This window comes from Papio anubis, unplaced genomic scaffold (genome assembly GCF_008728515.1).
Source record: "Papio anubis isolate 15944 unplaced genomic scaffold, Panubis1.0 scaffold196, whole genome shotgun sequence".
Taxonomy (NCBI): Eukaryota; Metazoa; Chordata; class Mammalia; order Primates; family Cercopithecidae; genus Papio; species Papio anubis.
In genome coordinates this window covers 95,239-117,750 of record NW_022161977.1, presented here as the reverse complement: position 1 = coordinate 117,750, position 22,512 = coordinate 95,239, and positions in this window count along the sequence as shown.

Below are 22,512 nucleotides of genomic sequence, written 5' to 3'. Positions count from 1 at the left end.
GTAGGTATTTCCACCTTACATTCCCAGTGCACATACCTTCTTCATTTCATTCTTTGCATCATTGGTCATACTTGTTATTTGATAATGGTTCAGAACTATAAATTCCTTAAAGTCAGAGATCAAGTCTATCTTGTTTACCAATGATTAACTAGTTGTTAACAGAACTAGTTAAACACAATGCGAGTGTGCAATAAATACTGAATAATTTTAAAGACTTTTTCTTGGACAATTGGTGGTGATGACACCACTGACCAGGGACAGAAACTGAAGGAAGTACATGTCTGACGAGGGAAGATGAAGCATGGAGACAGGCACACCACAATGCAGACCCAGAACGTAAGAAATATCATGGCCCTGGAGAGATAGGGGTTTAATGTCATGTAATATTGCTGAGATGGAAAGCTTTGGGAAAGTCTGAGGGCTTACGGGGAGGACATATTTAGCCTGTGTAGATAATAATAGTAACATCAACCAATACAAATTAAACATCTGCCATATGCTATGCACTATTTTAGGTGCATTACAAATATCAACCTATTTAACTCTTTCAAAAACTCCATGCTGTAGGTGCAATTAGAGGTTCCTTTAACATATGAAAAAATGGAGATAAAAAGATGTTAAAGCAGTTGTCCAAGTCCACACAGCCCTTTGGTGGCAGAACAAGCTTCAGACTTAACCAGTCTGGCTCATAAGCCAAGATGGCTGAAGAGAGAACAGGGAGGAAGATGGTTCCTCCTATTTCCTCCCATCATATTTTAGTAAGTGTTGATGAAAAAAGTCATCTTTCAATGAAATAATGAAATAAAATTTCAGGGTTTGAAACCTGGTTCCAGCAATGTTTTACTCTTATTCTTATTGGGTGCAAGTCTATGGACTGGCAGTAGCTTTGCCTAAGCGGCTCCAGTTACTGAAATGGTCCATAGATAATGTGATAGCAAAGGCTTTCTATTAAAGCACCTCGAATTGTTCTTGGCAGCTTATCCTCTGAAAGGAAGAAGCAATAGGAAAATGAACTGAAACATGCTTTGCATTGCTATGCCAGCTGCCTGTCACAGTCCAAAATAGCTGAGACTCTCCAGAAACTGTAAAATTGTCTTAAAGGTCCAATTACACTTTTGGCTTATCTGGTTTTCTTTTTTAAAATGTAGTTTAATTCATTCAATGTCACTTTTCTTTAAAAAAAATCTGGTACTATATTCTATTTTGAATTAAGTTAGTACTAATGTAGGCTAAGTGGACTGCATTCCTTCAGGCCAAATCATGAAACTGTTTGAAAGCACCTATTATCGTATTTAAGTCCCAACTGATGTGTGCTTTAATTTTACCCACTTCCTATTTTCATGTTATATATTGGTACACTTCTTGATACCATATTAGATGGTTCCTGTTCCCAGAAGAGCAATAAATACACTGAATGGAATGCTTTCCTGTCTGTATAGTTGAAAATACAGATTTTTGATAGTAAATCTTCTGATCAAATTTTAAGAGAAACACGGTTTTGTTGAAGTGCAGCTTCAGATAGATAGCTTCTCAATAACTGCATTAAGGGGAGAAAAAAACCCTTCAAATATTTGAAGACTGTGGACATTTTAAAGTAAGATTCACAGAATCTGATTTCTTAAGATGTGCCTGGTGAAGCAGACCAGCATGACCACCAGCTTTGTACCTCTTAGAAGATTTTTAGACAGAATCCTGCACCAGGGAGCCTCAGTCAACTGATTCTCCAGTGAAGACATGAATTTTAAAGCATCCTCATATATAGGCTCTAGTAAAATTGGATTTGATCTTTAGTCAGGCTTTTTAGTTAGTCATCCCTACCCAGCAGTCAGTTTTATCTGCATAATTGAGTGATTATTTAAAGAAGGTTTCATTGTTCATCTTTGTGTGTGTATGTGTGTGTAAGAGAGAGAGAGAGAGAGAGAGAGAGAGAGAGAGAGAGAGAGAGAGAAAGAGACCACCAGAAGTCTCAAGAAGAAACGGTAAAAATTGAAAGTGAAAGTCTATCGCTACATTTGTTACCCCTGCTTCATTTTGAGGATCTCTTTATTAATAATATTTAGGTGGGCAGAAGAATGACCACCCAAAGACCTCCCTCTCTTGGATATGAAGATAATAATATCCCTGCAATGAATATGGCGAATACTGCAAAATTCCCACTGTGTTGTTACTAAGCTTAGCTTGCTCTTTCTTGGGGACTTGGAGAGAAGCCTATTTATTCACTTGAGCATTCTGGATATCATTGACATTTTCTTTGACTGCGCCTCAGGCTATTGTAGTGTGAGGACTTTTAACAAGAGGGTTAACTGCCTGAATGTCAGAAAACTTCAACATCCACATGCTTTACCAGCAAATAAATGCACGTGTTTTTATACTTTCAGGTGGATCTGAGAGCAAGTCACATATTAATGAGTTGTGTATGGGGATGGGGCGGGTGGAGTGAGGTCCTGAGGGAAATTTCTAACTCCTGCTGGTTTCCCTACATTTGAGTATTGTTAATTAGATCCCACGTAGGGATTATGGTGATGGGGGAATGGATTGAAGGCTCACAGAACAACTTTGGTAATTATATATTTATACTACCTTATATTCTGTGTACTTCAAAGCCTGAATTCACATCCATCAAGCATTGGTGTCAGGATGGAAATTGCTGGATCCATCAGAGCTCAACTATTCTGGTCTCCAGATTCCTTCTGGCGATTAGAAATGAAGCTTAGCTGCCAGGTTTCTCTTGTTGATTGCCACAGTGTCCTCAACTGAAAAAATAGAGATAATAATAGTACATTGCTCAGAGAGTCGTTGAGAGGATACATGAAGATAATGCATGTAAAAGACTTAGATCACTTCCTGGCACAGAATATGTCTTGCTCAAAGTGTTCTCTCACTATTATATTCAGCATCAGTCATAATTTTATCTTCCTGGCTTTGGCCCAGTCTGTATAGGTAAAGTGGGGTTACCCCTAGCCCCCGACTCTTTAGGTAGCAGAGTGGAAATGACTTCCTTTCTCTTGACATGCACCTAAAATGCTGAGTGTGATACACCGAGGGCTATAAATGAGGTGAAAGGTGTTGGTAAGGAAAACAGGTCTGGTATAGTAGAAAAAATTGTTAGAGGTGAGTGACATCCAGTTTCTTTTCCTGGTTCTTATGTGTGACCTTAGAAAGGTGAAAGTGGAAGGAAAGTATAAGATATGGGAACCCTCTATAGGTGACGTGGTGTACTATTGTTCTGTTTATGTTCTCACATATCATATGTTCCTTTTAACAAAGTTATGAGGTTACTGAACTCCATGAGGTTAAAACTACTGACCCAATTCTCTTGCAGAGTCAGACCTACTCACTCTCCCAAGGTCATCTCTTGGGTGTTTTTGTTGGGAGAAGGGAGATGTTCAATCTAGATATTTCAAAGTGATTCTCAGATGTGCTGGAGGAATTTTGCAAGGTCAGCTGGGATTTCAGCACCATTTAGTAGAATTCCTTTCCCACTCCACATACATGCTATTTTAAAACTTTATTTCTCTCTTATGCCCCACATTCAGAGATGACCTCTACTACCTGAGCTCATGATGCTGCCTCCAACTTCACTGAGCACATTTGCACTCTCAGGGTAGTTACTTTAATGTTCCAAGTCATTCTCATATACTCATCCCTGACTATATACCTTATGATTACCTTCCTTCTAATCTCAGAGGCAAAACAATGTCAAACACTATAATATTTATTGACTTCTCACTATGTGCCAGGAACTTCACATATATTAATTCTCACAACACTTTGAAGTAGGTACTGTTCCTATTCATATTTTATAATAAGGACACAGAACGTTTGTTATGGACTGAATTGTTCCCCCACTCTGCGCTCCACCCAAATTTATCACGTTCATGACTTTAAGCCCCAACTCCCAACTTGATGATATTTGGAGATGGGGCCTTTGGCTGGTAATTAGATTTAGGTAAGGTCATGACAGTGGGCCCCTCTCATGATGGGATTAGTGTTTTTATAAGAAGAGACACCAGAGTGCTCTCTCTCTCTCTCTCTCTCTCTCTCTCCCCCTTTCTGTACCATGTTATGGTAAAGTAATCCCTTACTGGGGAACAGAATTGGCCAGCACATTGATCTTGGACTTTTCGGTCTCCAGAACTGTGAGGAATAAATTTCTATTGTTTAAGCTGCCTACTCTGTGTGATATTCTGTTTTGGCAGCTCAAGTAGACTAATATAGAGATAATTTGTCCAAAGTTAAACAGCTATCACATGGAGAAACTACCACTCAAATCCTGGTCTAACTTTAATCACTCTGCCACATGGCAACACAAAGAGGTTTTTTTTGTTGTTCTGATCAGTCTGAGGCCTCTACCAGGGTTCTTAATCTCCAGTTCATCTTTTAGCATCTTTTAGAACTTGCACTATCATTTTCTTTCTTGCATTTTCAAGTTTACTTTCAAGTTTCTCCTTCCTTCCTTAGACATATATACTCTTCTCTCTCTCATCTTAAACTGCCTCACAGTACTCTGTCCCGTAGCAAGCTCTCTTAATTGCGAAAATCAATGCATTTTGTTCATTTGCTATGTTTAGTGATATCATTTTAATGTTTGACAATGTTCAGTTCATTTTGGGGGAAACACTTCTCTTGAGTTACTAGCCAAGCCATTATTCTCTGCTGATATTCCTCCTTTTTTGTTTCTTGGTCATCTTTATTCATCATTCTTAAATATTAGTGTTTCCCAGGATTTGGTTCTTGGTCCTCTTATCTCCTCTTTTTTACAGCCTCAGCCTCAGAAATCTCATTTTCTCTCACACCACTATAGTGCTGATACTCCAGGGTCTATACATGTGATCCAAACTAATGTGCAAGTGTGGCTTGCTCTCTGTCTTCATTCAGGTGTGTTTTTGTTGTTGCTGTTGTTCACATGATAGCTCCTTATATGGTTTGACTTTGTGTCCCCACTCAAATCTCATGTTGAATTGTAATACCCGATGCTGGGGAAGGGACCTGGTGGCAGATAATTGGATCATGGGACTGAATTTCTCCCTTGCTGTTCTCATGATAGTCAGTGAGTTCTCACAAGATCTGGTTGTTTAAAAGTGTGTAGCACTTGCCCCTTTACTCTCTCTCTCTCTCCTATGGTAAGACATGCTTGCTTCACCTTTGCCTTCTGCCATAAGTGTAAGGTTTCTGAGGCCTTCCAGCCATAGTTCCTGGACAGCCAGTAGAACTGTGAGTCAAATAAACATCTTTTCTTCATAAATTACCCAGTCTCAGGTAGTACTTTATAGCAATGTGAGAGCAAACTAATACAGAAAATTGGTACCAGAGAAGTGAGATATTGCTATAAAATACCTGAAAATGTGGAAATGACTTTTGAACTGAGTAATGGGCAGAGGTTGGAACAGTTTGGAGGGCTCAGAATAAGACAGGAAAATGTGGGAAAGTTTGAAACTTCCTAGAGACTTGCTGAATGGTTGTGACCAAAATGCTGATAGTGGTATAAAGAGTAAAGTACAGGCTGAGATGGTCTCAAATGGAAATGAGGAACTTATTGGGAACTAAGTAAAGGTTACTTTTGCTATGCTTTAGCAAAGAGACTGGCATCATTGTGCGCCTGCTCTAGAGATCTGTGGAATTTTGAACTTGAGAGAGATGATTTAGGGTATCTTGCAGAAGAAGTTTCTAGGCAGCAAAACATTCAATATTTGATGTGGCTGCTTCTAATAGCATATGCTCATATGTATTTGCAAAGAGATGGTATGAAATTGGAACATATTTAAAAGGGAAGCAGAGCATAAAGGTTTGGAAAATTTGCAGGCTGACCATGTGGTAGAAAAGAAAACCCGTTTTCTGGGGAGAAATTCAAGGCTGCAGAAATTTGTATAAGTAAAGAGGAGCCAAATGTTAATAGCCAAGATAATGGGGAAAACACCTCAAGGGCATTTCAGAGACCTTCACAGCAGCCCCTCTCATCACAGGCCTGGAGGCTAGGAAAGAAAAAAATGATTTTATGGGCTATCCCAGGGCCCTGTTGCTCTGTGCAGCCTTGAGACATGATGCTCTGTGTCCCAGCTGCTCCAGTTTCAGCCATGGCTAAAAGGGACCAAGATACAGCTTGGGCCATTGCTTCAGCAGGTGCAATCTTCAAGCCTTGGCAACTTCTCTGTGGTGTTGGGCCTGTGGGTGCACAGAAAGCAAGAGTTGAGGTTTGGATCCTCTGCCTAGATTGCAGAAGATGTATGGAAACACCTGGATGTTCAGGCAGAAGTCTGTTGCAGGGGCGGAGCCCTCATGGAGAACCTCTACTAGGGCAGTGTGGAGAGGGAAGGTGGGGTTGGAGCCCTCACACAGAGTCCCCACTGGGACACTGCCTAGTGGAGCTGTGAGAAGAGGGCCACCGTCTCCAGACACCAGAATGATAGAACCACTGACAGCTTGCATTGTGCACCTAGAAAAGCTGCAGGCTCTCAATGTCAGCCTGTGAAAGCAGCTGCAGGAGCTATATACTGCAGAGCCACAGGGGCAGAGCTACCCAATGCCTTGGTAGCCCTCCTCTTGCATCAGTGTGCCCTGGATATGAGAAATGGAGTCAAAGGAGATCATTTTGGAGCTTTAAGATTTATTTACTGCCCTGTTGGATTTGGACTTGCATGGAAACTGTAGCCGTTTTATTTTGGCTAATTTATTTCTTTTGGAATGTGAACATTTACCCAATGCCTATACCTCCATTGTATGTTGGAAATAATTAACTTGTTTTTTATTTTATAGGCTCATAGGTGGAAGGGACTTGCCTTGTCTCAGGTGAGACTTTAGACTTGGACTTTCAATATAAGCTGGAATGAGTTAAGACTTTGAGAGACTGCTGAAAAGGCATGACTGTGTTTTGAAATTTGAGAAAAACATGAGATTTGGGAGGGACCAGGGGCAGAATGATATGGATAGGCTTTGTGTCCCCATCCAAATCTCATGTTGAATTGTAAACCTCAGTGTTGGAGGAAGTGTCTTGTGGGAGGTGATTGTATCATGGTGGTGGATTTCCTACTTGTAGTCTCGTGATAATGAGTACATTCTCACAAGATCTGGTTGTTTAAAAGTGTGTAGAACTCCCCCCCACCTTTTCTCTCTCCTGCTCTAGCATGTAAGATGTGCTTGCTTTCCCTTCATCTTCCACCATGATTGTAAGTAAGTTTCCTAAGGCCTCCCAACTATGCTTTCTATACAGCCTGTGGAACTGTGAGTCAATTAAACCTCTTTTATTCATAAATTACCCAGTCTGAGGTAGTTCTTTATAGCAGTGTGAGAATGGACCAATAAAAATCCTCACAGAGGAATTCTCTGGCTAGGTAATAAGAAAATAACACCACTGCCCACTGCAAATTTCTCCTTTTTTTTAAAGATGTACCACCACCTGACTTTATAATCTATATTCATTTCTTTATTTATTTGTTTTCCATTTCCCCAACTAAATGAATGCTTCAGGAAGAGAGTACAATAAAGTGATTAAAGACATAGAATCTAAAACAAACCGCCTGATTTGAATTTCACCTTTGCCACTTACTAACTTTATGAACTTGGGCAAGACACTAAACTCCATGAAGTTTCCACATTTATAAAATTGAATAAGGCCAATATGGCCAACTAGAAACAGCTATGATCAAAGACTCCCACCCCCTCATGAAACCACGCCACCAGGGCCTTGGGTCCCAAGCACAGAGCTGTGCAGATTCTCAGTGACCACTTGGCTGAGGACTACCTAAGAGAGTTCCCAGAGGAGGGGCAGCAGCCATCATTGTGGCTGTCTGCTGCCTAAGATAACTGAGCTCCCAGAGGGAGGGGCGACAGCCATCACTGCAGCTCCAGTCTGCGTTTTTTTTTTCTGCTAGTACTAGGGAAGCTGGCTCGTTCAGAATCAGGAGGAATTCCTCACACTGCAGCACAGTGGCTGTGGCAGATCATGGCCAGATTGCCTCTTTAGGCCAGACACTGACCCATCCCTCCTCACTGTAAGGGGCCTCCCTGCAGGAATTTCAGCACTCCAGCCAGCGGTTTAGGAAAAGAACTCTGATCTCCCTGGGACTGAGGCCCTGGGGGAAAGGGCAGCCACAGTCTCTGCAGGTCAGGAGACTTAGGCTTTCCCCCTGCTGGTTCTGATGAATCTGGGCAGTTCAGATAAGTGGAATTCCCCCTATGCAGTGCACCCTTTCTGCAAAGGGGCAGTTAGAGTTTTTTGTTAAGTGAGTCCTGGATCCCGTGCCACCTGACAGGGTGAGATCCCCCAACAGGAGTCACCAGCCATCTTATACAGGGGCATTCCTGCTAACATCAGATCAGTGTCCCTCTGGGACTGAGATCCCCCCAAAAACGGGCATGTGGTCATCTTTGCTGTTCTGCAGCCTTCACTGGTGACACCTCCAGGTGTGGAAGGGACCCAGGTGAATAGGATCTGGAGCGGACCCCCAGCAAACTGCAGAAACCCTATGGAAGAGAGGCCTGACTATTAAAAGAAAAACAAACAGAAAGCAACAACAACAGCACCAATAAGAAAGTCCCCACAAAAACCCAATCCAAAAGTCAGCAGCCTCAAATATTTAAGCTAGATAAACTCATGAAGATAAGAAAGAATCAATAAAAAATGCTGAAAACTCAAAAAAGCATGAGTGTCTCTTCTCCAAATGATTGCCACACCTCTCCAGCAAGGGCACATAACTGGGCTGAGGCTAAGATGGAAGAACTGACAAAGGTAGGCTTCAGAAGGTAGATAATAATGAACTATGCTGAGCTAAAGGTTCATGTTCTAACCCAATGCAAAGAAGCTAAGAATGTGATAAAACATTAAAGAAGCTGTTAACCAGAATGACAGATTTAGAGAGGAACATAAATGACCTGATCTAGCTGAAAAACACAACACAAGAACTTTACAATACAACCACAAGTATCAATAGCTGAATAGACCAAGTGGAGGGAAGAATTTCCAAGCTTGAAGACTATCTTGCTGAAATAACACTGGCAGACAAGATTAGAGAAAAAAGTATGAAAAGGAATCAACGAAACCTCCAAGAACTATGGGATTACCTAAAAAGACCAAACCTACTGCTGATTGGGATACCTGAAAGAGACAAGGAGATGGGAATCACATTGGAAAACATACTTCAGGATATCATCCAGGAGAACTTCCCCAACCTAACAAGACAGGTCAACATTAAACTTCAGGAGATGTATAGAACCCCAGTAACATACTGCATGAGAAGATCAACCCCAAGCCACATAATTGTCAGATCCTCCAAGGTTGAAATGAAAGAAAAACTGTTAAGGGCAGCCAGAGAGAAAGGCCAGGTCACCTACAAAGGGAAACCCATCAGACTAACAGTGGACCTCCCAGCAGAAACCTGACAAGCCAGAAGAGATTGAGGGCCAATATTCAACATTCTTTAACAAAAAAGAATTTCCAAACCCAGGATTTTATATCTGGTCAAACTAAACTTTATACCTGAAGGATAATTAAAATCCTTTTCAGACAAGCAAATGCTGAGAGAATTTGTCATCAGCAGACCTGCCTTGCAAGAGCTCCTGAAGGAAGCAACTAAATATGGAAAGAAAAAACTGTTGCCAGACACTGTAAAAACACACTGAAGTGCAAAAACCAATGACACTATGAAACAACTACGTCAACAAGTTTGCAAAATAAGCAGCCAGGATCATGATGACAGGATCAAATTCACACAGAACAATATTAATCATAAATGGAAAATGGGCTAAATGCCCCAAATAAAAGACACAGAATGGAAAGCTGGATAGAGTCACGACCCATTGGTGTGCTGTATTCAAGAGACCTATGTCACATGACAAGACATACATAGGCTCAAAATAAAGAGATGGAGGAAAAGTTACCAAGCAAATGGAAAGCAGAAATAAGCAGGAGTTGCAGCCCTAGTTTCTGACACAACAGATTTTAAACCAACAAAGATTAAAATGACAAAGAAGGACATTGCATAATGGTAAAAGGATCAATTCAACAACAAGAAGAGCTAACTATTCTAAATATATATGCATCCAATATAGGCACCCTCATATTCATAAAACAAGTTCTTAGAGACCTACAAAGAGACTTAGACTCACACACAATAATAGTGGGAGGTTGTGCCAATATTAGTCAGATCATCAAGATAGAAAATTAGCAAGGATATTCAGGACTTGAACTCAGCTCATGATCAAGTGGACCTGATAGATATCTATGACCTGGAAGCCCCCTCCCCTCTTCGAGTTGTCCCGCCTTCACCTTGAGTTGTCCCATTTCTGGACTGAACCAATGTACATCTTACATATTTTGATTGATGTCTCATGTCTCCCTAAAATGTATAAAACCAAGCTGTACCCCTACCACCCTGGCCACATGTCATCAGGACCTCCTGAGACTGTGTCACAAGTGTGCATCCTCAACCTTGGCAAAATAAACTTTTTAAATTAACTGAGAACTGTCTCAGATCTGGGGGGTTTGCATCACTTAGGGTCAAATCATCCACCGATTCCCACTAAAATTTAATGGAGAATCTAACTTACATCTGAGGTTCAAATGGGCTCTCAGTAATCTTCACAGGATTTTATGGTAGGTTACCAACCTACATTGTTACAAGGTAGAAACCTCAATGTTTTCCTTTAAGAACAGAGCCTGCTTAGCCTGAGTAACCTTTCACCCTTGAGGAAGTAAGAATGTGTACATCCTGGGGGCAAGCTGACTCCAAAGAGAGCCAAAAAAAGGGGTAGAGCTATGTGCACTCATACTTCTTCTTTAACAACCTCTTTAGTTAAAGAATTCATGATTTCTTCCTATGGAAAAAAGTAAGTGAGGTGGTGTAGGGAATAGCAGAGGTTTTCTTCTCAATACTTCCTATTTTGCAGGACACAAAGCAATTTGGATACAGGAAGGAAATTGTTCCCTTCTATAATATACAACCCCAGGTATTAATATATTAATAAAAGTACTAAAATGATAAACAGAGCTCATAGGTAGACATGATGAAATGTTCTAATTCTTTGGTACTGAAACTTTTGGCTATGACTCAAGCCTGGCACATAACGAAGAGGTGGTAGAAACCATTGTGTCATGCTGCCTTTTGTTTTCAAGCTGATACTTACTTATCACATTTTCCCTGATAATCTTTGTCATCTTGGTACTGTACCTTCAGTAACATGGTAGGCATAGTCATGCTTAGTGTTCAGGGGCAAAGCAGACAGGGCAGGTGTCTAAAAATACTGAATGCTAGTATATGGTGCAAGGTGAGGAGACTATGGTTTCAGGGACACATAGCAAGGCCAGTCCAGCAGGCAGAGTGACATTCTGAAGGTATAGCAGTGGTGAGCCGTCCACTACTGCCTCTCCAATGCACTGCCATAGCCTCCTGTACTTTCCTCATTTATTCATTCATTCACCTTGTATGTGCCAGACATTATTCTAGGTTTGGAGAATGGATCAGTGAACTACCTTAACAATAACAAAGTCTCTGCCTTTATAGTGTTACCTCTCTGTCTTATAACTCTCCACTTGCTGTTAAGCTCATTTAGGGTAGAAATTGTGTTTCACTCATTGGTGAATCTCTACTGCTAGCAACTGTGCCCAGGACTGCAGCACTCAATAAATGTTAAATTAAGGTTGAACTCACTAACATTGATTAATGATATGTTCTGACACATGGACAAAGCAAGTAAAAGGGATTCAAGTGGTGTTCTGTTTACATGTGAACCATGATCTCTATGGTTTCCTATTGTATTTATTTGTTTCATGTTGTCAAAATGTGAGTAACATTGAGATATCCAAGGAGGCAGGTAGGTAATTGACATTAAAAGTCTGTCAAGGCCGAGCACAGTGCCTCACACCTGTAATCCCAGCATTTTGGGAGGCCAAGGCGGGTGGATCATGAGGTCAGGAGTTCAAGACCAGCCTGGCCAACATGATGAAACCCCATCTCTACTAAAAATACAAAAATTTGTCAGACGTGGTGGTGCGTGCCTGTAATCCCAGCTACTTGGGAGGCAGAGGCAGGAGAATTGCTTGAACCTGGGAGGCGGAGGTTGCAGTGAGCCGAGGTGGCGCCATTGCATTCCAGCCTGGGCAACAGGGCAAGACTCTGTCTCAAAAAAAATAAATAAAATAAAAAATAAATAAATAAAATAAAATAAAGTCTGTCAGTAAGAGTGAATGTATCTGTAGAGGGCACAAATTGGGGGATATGTCCATCTGCCCATAGATGGACACACACAGATTTAGAATGGCTTAATAGAGGAGGAGACTCTTGAATTAAATCTTGCAAGCTAAGAAAATATTTCTAAAATTAAATACAAAATAAAAGGCAATCATTTTATGTTAGCACATAAAGGGGAAGGGGAAGGCAGAGACCCACCAGGCTGCCTTCTCTAGACGGAGATCTCTGTGTAACTTAGAGAGGCACAGACTACATGTCTGTTTTTTTGGGGTTCTTTGTGTATGTTGTTGATTTTTGTTTGATTTAGTCTTCAGAAAAAGGTGATCACAGTTTCTTTTGCTGATATATATCTGTTATGTCCTAATGGCATCCTTGAAGGTACAGTAATATCTATGTCAAAGAGAAGACATTTGAGACAGAGAAAATCAGCAGATCCCTTCCTTCCCCGACCCCTGAGAATGGATGTTTCTTGGCAGTGGAGAAACTGGGCATCGTGCCAGCACGGAGGTGCCTGGACTGTGTGTAACAGACAGTTTCATTAGATTACCCACAGTTTCTCGAGAGGTAATTCCATTAGACAGTCTTTATCAGTCATCATATGCTTTGCTTGTCATGACTCCACTGTTCAGTAGTAGTAACACCTCCAGAACAATACTCTGTGTGTGTGTGTGTGTGTGTGTGTAAAAACAAAACAAAACTGCCTGAGATGACTTACAGAAGAGGTATCTTCTCTGTAGTAATGAACATAAAAAAGAAAGAGACTGAGTAGGCAGCATTAAAATGTAGGCACCCCACACATAAACATATTATTGTGCTTTTAATTCAGGAATCAGATCTGCAGCAATAACTAGAAAGCACCTGAAAACATCAGACGTGGATTATTTAGGCTGTTTAGGTGATCTAAATTATGCACTATCTTGTAAGTCTTCTGAGGGAATTTTTTTTTTTCTATACTATTTGATTATTTTCTCTGGAATGATTCATTTCCTGGTACACTGGAATATTTCTTTCTCCTGCTTTCTTTCCCTCTCTCCTCGGCTCACGTCTGTAGATATAAGGCGCATGTTGAACAAACCTATCACATGCTCTCAGACTTGAGTGGACAATGTTTCTCTTTGTCTGATGTTTCTGGTCAAGATTTTGGAAGAGGTCTGTGCCCTCTAGTTCATATCTCCTATTTATTCTCTTTTAAACATTTTCCTCTTTATATATGTAGCTTTTTCTTCCTAATGTCACTCATCACTAGACTATAGTTTTGTATGATTTAAATCTGATAACAATTTTTTCTTTTACATCTTTACTTAAACCATAGCCGCTTTATTACCTTTTTCTCTGTTTAGAGATATGAGTACCTTCAAAATCATAATAATTAAAGATTCCCTTCTAGTGGTTAATTTTTAAGCACGTTAGGACATCAAGAGATGGGGGCATCTTGGTCACTTTTTGTTGTTGGTATTAGAAGCTCTTAGTGATATGAACTAAGGGCACCTTATCAAAACAATTTCCTATTACTAACATTCACTGATCTTCAAGTCTAGCTATTCTATTTTACTACCTACTATTCCCAGTCTCCCAGCTGCTTTTTACTGCTTCAACTTTTCCTTATGCTGGTCCTTCCTCCTGCAATGCCCTTCCCCTTTTCTCTACAAAATCCAAAACTTTTCATCCTTTAGGACATCTCAGATTTTCATCTATCCAAGCCTTGTTTGATCTATTCCTCTGAAAGCTCACAGAATTTAATCTGTACCTTATTGATAGGACTGATCAGTAATCTATTATCTACCATAAGCTACTTGAGGGTAGAACCAGTGCCAGATTTAACTTGGTATTTTTTCACAATGCTTAATATTCGGTAGGTCCACAACAATCAATGCTACTTTTGAATAATTATTTCATCAACATATTCCCTTTAAAAATATCCATGAATTCTGCAATCTTTGAGTGTTCTCTGTATATTATGCTATAAGCATCATATTCCTGGTTCATCATGTCGGTAAGACAGTGTATTTTTTTAATATCCCCATTTAAACTGACTAGGGCCTGCCCTCAGTTTCCTAAATTTCTATTAAAAAGGGAAACTCGCTCATGCTATTTCCTTCTTCCAACAATTTGCCCCTCCTCATACCCATTATCTGCTTGCTTCTTTTGTTCATTCTCCAGTGCCTCCAGGAAGTTTTTTGGAAAACTTTTATTTCAGGTTCAAGGTTATGTGTGAAGGTTTGTTACATAGGTAAACTCATTTCAGGGGGGTTTGTTGTACAGATTATTTAGTGACGCAAGTGTTAATCTCAGTACCTAATAGTTATTTTTTTTGCTCCTCTCCCTGCTCCCATCTCCAGGCCCTCCCGCAAACCCCAGTGTGTTGCTCCCCACTATGTGTCCTTGTGTTCTAATCATTTAGCTCCCACATATATCTGAGAACATGTGGTATTTGGTTTTCTGTTTCTGCATTAGTTTGCTGAGGATAATAGCCTCCAGCTCCATCCATGTTCCCACAAAAGGCATGATCTCATTCTTTTTTATGGATACTGAAATTATGTTTTGCCCAGAATTTATAGTTGTTATTGGCAGGAAGTTTGGTTTGTTGGGATGTATTCAGCTATTTCCAGAAGCTGAAACCCATCACATTATTTTTGAAAGCAATCACTATCTCATTGTTCCTTATATTAGGTATAACTCCTTTGAGACAAACAATATTTATGCAGTTAAGTGAGTCCTGATACTTTATAAAATCTATATTGTTTTATGGCCAACTGCCTTTAATATTAATACACACATAATGGATTGTTAATTTCAATTGAGATTTGTGAGATTTTTGACTTTTTTTTTTAGTGTCTATAGAAAATGTCCTAAATGCCTTTGGCTCAATTCTTCCATAACGTACAACAGATAAAAATTAATAAATTCTGTAATAGAATCTTTCATTATTTTTTCTGTCATTTTTGGCCTAAATTGTCCTTTATCAAAAGACAGAGCACCCAAATTTATTTCATCTTTTGTTCTAAAACAACTTCTACTTTTCTAATGTAAGCATTTAAGTCTACAAATTTCTAAGTAATAGATTATTTGCATTTCATAAATTTCAATATCATATCTTCATTTTTGTCTAATTCTTGTACATTTATGATTTATTTATAATTTCTTCTTTAATTCATAAGCTATTTAAAAGTGTGATTTTGAATTCCAACATAGAATTTAAGAATTTTAAAATTAACTTTTAAGATATTTGTGATGTATGAGCAGATAGTTTATATGATGCAAATTCTTTGATACTTGCTTTATGCCACAATTTGTATAAATATTCTTTAATCAATGATATGTAAATAAGAACTTATATCCAATAATTCAAACTTACTGTGTTTTTCAAATATTCAAAATCTTCACTATTTTTTGGTTGTTTATTCAATTGAGAGAGTTGTATTGGAACTTTCCATTTTAATGATGTATTTGTCCATTCTTCCTTCATCAAAATTTATTTGCATAATTTGAGAATTATTTATTATATGAATTGGGTTAATGTTATTATATCTTCCTAGAGAATTGAATCACCTACTTTTATGTAGTAATTTGTTGAACTCATAAAAGCATTTTAAAAGCCTTTTTTGTCTGTTAATATTATATTATTGTGCTTTTTGTTTAGAGTTGTCTGGTATCTTTTTAAATGTTTACATTTCCAAATGTTTTTGTCCTTATGTTCTTGGTACTTCTCTTAAGCAGCATAAAGTGTTTTTTTTTTTTTTTTAACTTAAATTCTGCAGTCTGGTTCTTTTAAATGACATCTGCAATTCATTTGTATTTATTATGAGTATTCACTTATTTTAATTTATTCCCAGTATCTTTGTTTTTATTTTCTGGCCTTTGTTTTCTTTTTTTTTTTTTTTTTAATCATTGAGTTTTGTTGTCATTTTTGTTTGTTTGTTTTTCTGTCCTTTTTTTTCTCCATTCTACTAGTGTGGAAATTATATAGCCTATTACTACTTTTTCATGGTTAACATTAAAATGTTTCTGTGCATGCTTTACCTAACAAACTCAGGAGTTAGTACTTTAACTCCTCCTCCAAGTAATTCAAGGGCCCTAACACACTTTATTACTGTCCCGATATATATGTTATTTTGTGTTTGAGATTTATATACAAGCTTATAAATTTATTTGCTTATCATTTTTTTTTAGATCTGAGAAGTTCTTCCTGGGATAATTTCCTTTTCTAGTAAAATACATACATTAGATATCCTTTAACATAAGAGTGTTGCATAAAAACACTTAAAAAAATCATGTACTGGATTTATTTGTCCGTTATTCTTAAAAATTATGATTTTCTGGGTGCAAAAGTAGGACTTGATAGCCATTGTCTCAGCAATTTGAATGTATTATTTTGTTATTTTTTAGTTTCCATTGTTGATAGTAAGAAGCATAGTATCAGCCTAATTGTCTTTCCTTTCTAGATAAACTGTGTTTTATTTCTCACTCTTTTTATATCTTCTCTATGTTTTTGATTTTCTGCAGTTTCAGTACAATGTTTTTAGATGTGGATTTCCCTTTATTAATTCATCGTAGTAAGTGGGATTCATGTATCATTAATTCACACCCTTTGTCAGTTCTGGAAAGCTATAAGCCATTAAAGCCACACGTGTCTTTATTTTCTCTATTCTTTCTTTCTGGACCTGAAGTTAGCTTCATGTTAGACCTTTTCATTCTGTCTTCCATATATCTTAATCTCTCTTTATTGGCTTCTATACCCTGTCAGTTTTGCATTTTTCAGTTCGACTGCTTCTAACTATCTCTTCAGCTGTAGATAATGTGCTTTTCAACCCCAACCATTACACTTAAAAAAATAATGATTATATACTGTTGATATGGTTTGGGTCTGTGTTCCTACCCAAATCTCATGTTGAATTGTAATCCCCAGTGTTGGGGCCTGGTGGCAGGTGACTGGCTTATAGAAGTGGTGTTCTCATGAATGGGTTAGCACCATCCCCTAGGTGCTGTTCTTGTGATAGTGAGTTATCCTGAGATCTGGTTGTTTAAAAGTGTGTAGCACCTCTCCCCTCACTTCCTTGCTCCTTCTTACTCCATGTGAGACATCTTGCTATCGCTTCATCTTCTGCCATGATTGTTAATTTCCTGAGGCCTCCCCAGGAGCCAAGTAGAAGCCACTATGCTTCCTATACAGCCTGCAGAACCAGGAGCTAAATTAAACCTCCTTTCTTTATAAATTGCCTAGTCTCAGTTATTTTGTTATAGCAATTAGAGAACAGACTAACACAATTGTTCTAGCTATTAATTTTTAAATCTACCTAATTATGTGGGATAATCCCTATTGCTTACTCGTCATTTTTATTCCACTGTTTATTTTTTAAAATATATCATACATACTTATTAAACATTATATGCCTCTCTAAGATCTACTTTTGATGATCACTGAGTTATGAGCTATTACCCTTCTATCATGTTTTCATATGTTCTTGCTATTCTTTGATTTTGAGCCCAGTCTTAGTTGATTTGAATCTGTGCTAAACAATAGGAGCTAAAATTAATTATTGCTTCATTCAGAGATTTAATGTTTGCTTCATTTAACAACAACAAAGTTCTGTCCTTGAACTTCTTTGATCCTTTCCATTGATTTTCCTGATGACTCAGATTCAGCTCCAGCAACTTGCTGCTATCTCAAAGATTAGTCTTTCAATAACTGGCAGTTGCACTGATGACCACTCTGCATTATGCATGTATTTAACACTTATTACTGTTACTTTAACTAATATTTTTGATACTGTTTTTGCTTGGGAATTTCCTTTATCTTCTGCAAGCCTGTAATGTATAAAAATTACAGCTAATGGAGGACTTTTTATTTTGTAGTGGGAGAGCCCTTCAGAGTATTTAGTCCACCACATTGACCTAGCCTCTTACTTTTTTTCATATTTTTTATTTGTTATGTTATTTTTTACATATAGAATATCTACTTACTTTATTGTCTAAATTTGATATTTTCAATTTACAATTTTTTCCATTCTGATTTTGTTGTCTTTTGTCTTTGTTGGTTCACTCTCATAGTATCTTATTTCTTGTCAGTTAGATGATTTTAGACTATAGTAATATTTCTTAAAACTTTATTCCTAATAATTCTTTGAGATCTGTGATGGAAGTATGTTCCTCAAAGAAGATTTGTGTTTGCTTATTTCAGGCACCTTAAGACAATACAAATATGAGATCACTTATAATTAAATTCTTAGCGTAAGATTTTTCACATTATCCATAGTGTGATATCAGTCTCTAAAGACCAGTTTGAGGTCTCAAATTATCAAGAGAAATTTTTATCCCCATTCACTGAGTGCAAAAGTTCAAGGGAATTAGTTTTCCTTTTAAGACCCTGAGGGTAATCTCTAGTTTTCCTTTCCCTGGAAATGCTAATTTACATGAGGATCCCTGATTTAATGACATGGTCTCCTATTACATTATAGATTGACCCCAAGTCTTGTCTTCCAATCTCTGTGTCCATGAAAAACAAAGTTCATGGACAAAGCTCAGGTTCTGTAGCTCAGCTTAGCTGATTTCACTTTGCTTTTGGTTATGTGTGAGTTTTCCTACTTGCTAGTTCACTGATACATGACAGATTTTAAAATATATTTCATCCAGCATTTTTAGTTCTTTATAGTGGGAGTGTCCATCAGGGTATCCAGCTGCCAGACTTCCAGAAACAGAAGTCAACCTATTCATTCAGAAAATTAGATATTTTTCCTAAATAGATTGAGCCAATATATTTAATTTAATTTTCCTACTTGGTTGGTCAAGCAATTAAAAAGTATCCAATCAATTTTCAACTGACAATAGATAGTGCAAATGCTAAATAAATAAGTAATTATGTGGACTCAGTTTTGATTATCTTAAAACAAGGTAGAGCTATCATTACATGTGACAAGATTTGGAGTCTGCTTTCCAAAGTTATTTCATAAATAAAAATAACTTTGTGTAAGAGGCAAGCTTAAAGTGTCAAGTCATTAAAATATGAGGACATAGGGAGAAAGCTATGTAACGTTTTCAGAGTTCTTTTTCACACTTGGACTTGGTGTTTAACAATCATAGGGCAGTTTAGGACATTGTTTTTTCCTGAAGTTGTGGGAAGGATGAATTGTGTACACACATATGTAGTGTGTGTGTGTGCATGTGTGTGTTCATTATGTATATATAGTGTGTAGCATTTTATTCTTCTTAAAGATCAGTTTGTCGGGGTTCTATTATGTGACGTTTTGGCACTATGAAGGGTGAATCCATAGCGGTCCTGCTCATGAGATACTGACACATTTTTAAGGAAACATAAGATATATGCTCTTCCCCAAGTTCCCACCTTCACACCTGCAGTATCCTCACCCATATGCTCAATCTTTTCGTTTTCCCACAGATGAATTGTCTATCCTCCACCCAGAGGTCGACACTTCCACCAACTGTCTACACAAACTCTCTTTTTAAGAACACTTCCCCATCAGTTCTCTGTTGTTTCTCCTGCATCATCAGTTTTTCTTCTTTAACTGATTCATTCTAATTAGTTGGCATCAATGCTATTATTTTTGTCCCCATTTTTCTCTATAGCCTCATTTTTTTAGATCCCTATTAGCTAGTCTCACTTTTCAGATCCCCTATTCACAGGGATACTTCTTAAAAGAGTTCTCTAAGCTTTCTGTCAGCTATGTTCCTCCTCCCACTCTCTCTGAAGTCCATTTCATTGAAATTTCTGCACCCATCATTTCAACAGAATTACTCCCGTAAGGTAAAAGATCATCTCCATGTTGTAGAACCAATGATTGGTTTTCAGTCTTCTTACTTAAGTAGTCTTAAGCAATTGAACAGTAATTCATTCCCTCCATCTTGAAACATTTTCTCCACTTTGCTTCTAGTGCAACACACTGTCCGTTTCTTCTGCAGCATCAACCACTTTTGCTGATTCCTTTGGGGGTCTCTTTTTGGAATGTCCCAAGTTTCAGCCCTTCCTGCCTTCACGTGTTCACTTCCTTAGGGATCTCACTGAATATCATATATTTAAATATCATCTAGATGACTCCCAAATTTAAAGCTACAATCTTGTCTTCTCATCTCAACCCCAGACTGCTTCATCTAACTGCTGTCACAACATCTCCACTGGATGTTTACTTGTCATAGTTAGCTTGGCATGCCTAATACTACTCTTGCTTGTTAAACCCCTTCCAACCAAGTCTTCCCAAACTGAATGAATTACAATTCCATTCTTAAAATAGTGATCTTGTTTTTCTAGTTGTTTAGAGGGAGCAAACAAAGCCACTTTGGAGTCATTAAACTTCTCTCTTTTCCTCACAAAATATATCTACCATATCACAAAATCATGTTTCAAAATCTGTCTAGTTTTTACCATCTCTTTTACTACCACCCAGATCCAAGCTACCATCAATTTCTCACCTGCATTGTTGCAATAATCTTTTACATGATTTTCCTACCTGTACCCAAAATCCATTCTCTCAAAACAGAGCCAAGATGATTTGTCTAAACATAAGTCAGATCATGGCACTTCTGTGCTCTGAACTCTCCAATGGCTTGCCATTTCACTCATAGAAAAAGAAAAATGAAGTCCTCACAGCAGTCTATAAGGCTTTGCATGATTTTTCTTCCATTATCTCCCTAACTTCATCCCCTCTTTCCTCCATGTGCATCTTTTCTAGCCTTACTGGCTTCTTTGCTTCACAGAGCACACAGAATCTTCCTTCGACTCCTAGTCTTTTACTTGCTGCTTTATCTTCCTAGGACATAGCTCCTCAGATTTCCCCTGTTATTAACTCCCTTGCCTTAAGGTCTTTGTTCAAAGTGTTCTTTCTTAATGAGGTATTCTTTAGTTGCCCTATTTAAAACAGTGACCCATACTCTCTTTGTCTCTTCCTGAACTCATTTATCTCCTTAGAATTATATTTTCTATAATTTACTAATTTATTTTGTATATTGGCCATCTCTTGTCAACAAAATATAGGCTTTGTGAGAGCATGGATTTTTATCTGTTTTGCTCACTACTGGATCTTTAATACATAGACCAATCCATGGCATATAGAAATCACCTAGAAGTATTTGTTGAGTAAATGAATAAATGGTCCTCAAATTCCCACTGACTCTTCAATCTCACATCCCTTTCATTCAACACTCTCCAGTGTCCACTTAGCTTATAACTTAGGCTTTTCTACATAAATTTTAGTTAGAATAATACTAATAAATCTTTCTCATCTCGGGTTACTTCCTCTAAGTAGTTTTCCCTGTCCCTCCAATCTAAATTAGGAAAGTCTGTTATTCCATAGAACCCTGTTGTTTTCCTTCATAGCACTTGTGCATAAGACATCTTTATTTCTTTAATTTCCTTACGTTTAGGCTCTGGTTTGTGTTATAAACTCTATGCTTTATGTTGACCACAGTATGGCTCTTCATATTTAAAGGAAGCTTTTAGAATTCAATAACATTTCTCTTTCTCAAGAGCCTGGCTGGAAAAGCTATCACTTTTAAGACTTTATGTCTCCTTTTAGACATTTCAATTAACTTTTTCATTTGGTCTATATCTGTTTTGTCCTTGTGTAAACTATATAGAAAATTATGAATGGCGGGAAAAAAATAATGGAAATAAGGAAGATAATTATCTTGCTACACAAAGAACGTGTGAGATATGCCAGGGCCAACATTAGGTGACAGCACTAACAAAGAGTGAAGGTGATCTACTGGGACAACATCAACTCCAAAAGAGGGTGAAATTTTAAGAGGGTGAGATTAGCATTGAGGAGCTAGGAGAATAATCATGTGACTGATGGATTGTATGGTATAAGGAGAAGGAACTGTCATCATGGAAGAGGGGAGGAATGGGTGCCGGAAGTGCCCCATTAAGAACCACAGAAAGTGTAAGAAATTTGTTAATATTTTGGCATATATGGTATAAAAATATTGGGGCATGTAGTTAGCAGAGGAAAAATTAGCCAAGGAGGAGGAGGCACAAATAACCTGGAGTAGAGTTCTGTGGAAGGTAGACCCTGAGTATTTTGTGCTGTGATCATAACTGGAACAAGTGTGAGGCAGGGTGAGATTGCCCTTCAGCTTCCCAGGGAATGCAAAGGTCCAGTTTGAGTGCTGGGAAGGATCAGAAAAATTAATTCAAGAATCATGGTTTCTGGATAACAAAGTTGAAATGTGGTAAGGACATTAGAAAACATGGGTACAGATACAAAAGCAGGAACAATGAAAAGAATTTAGCTATGAAACATATGGTTTAACTGTTTTCGGTTTTACCAGGCTTATGGCATCCTCTTTATAACAAATATATTTAATGTTCTCTTTATTATTC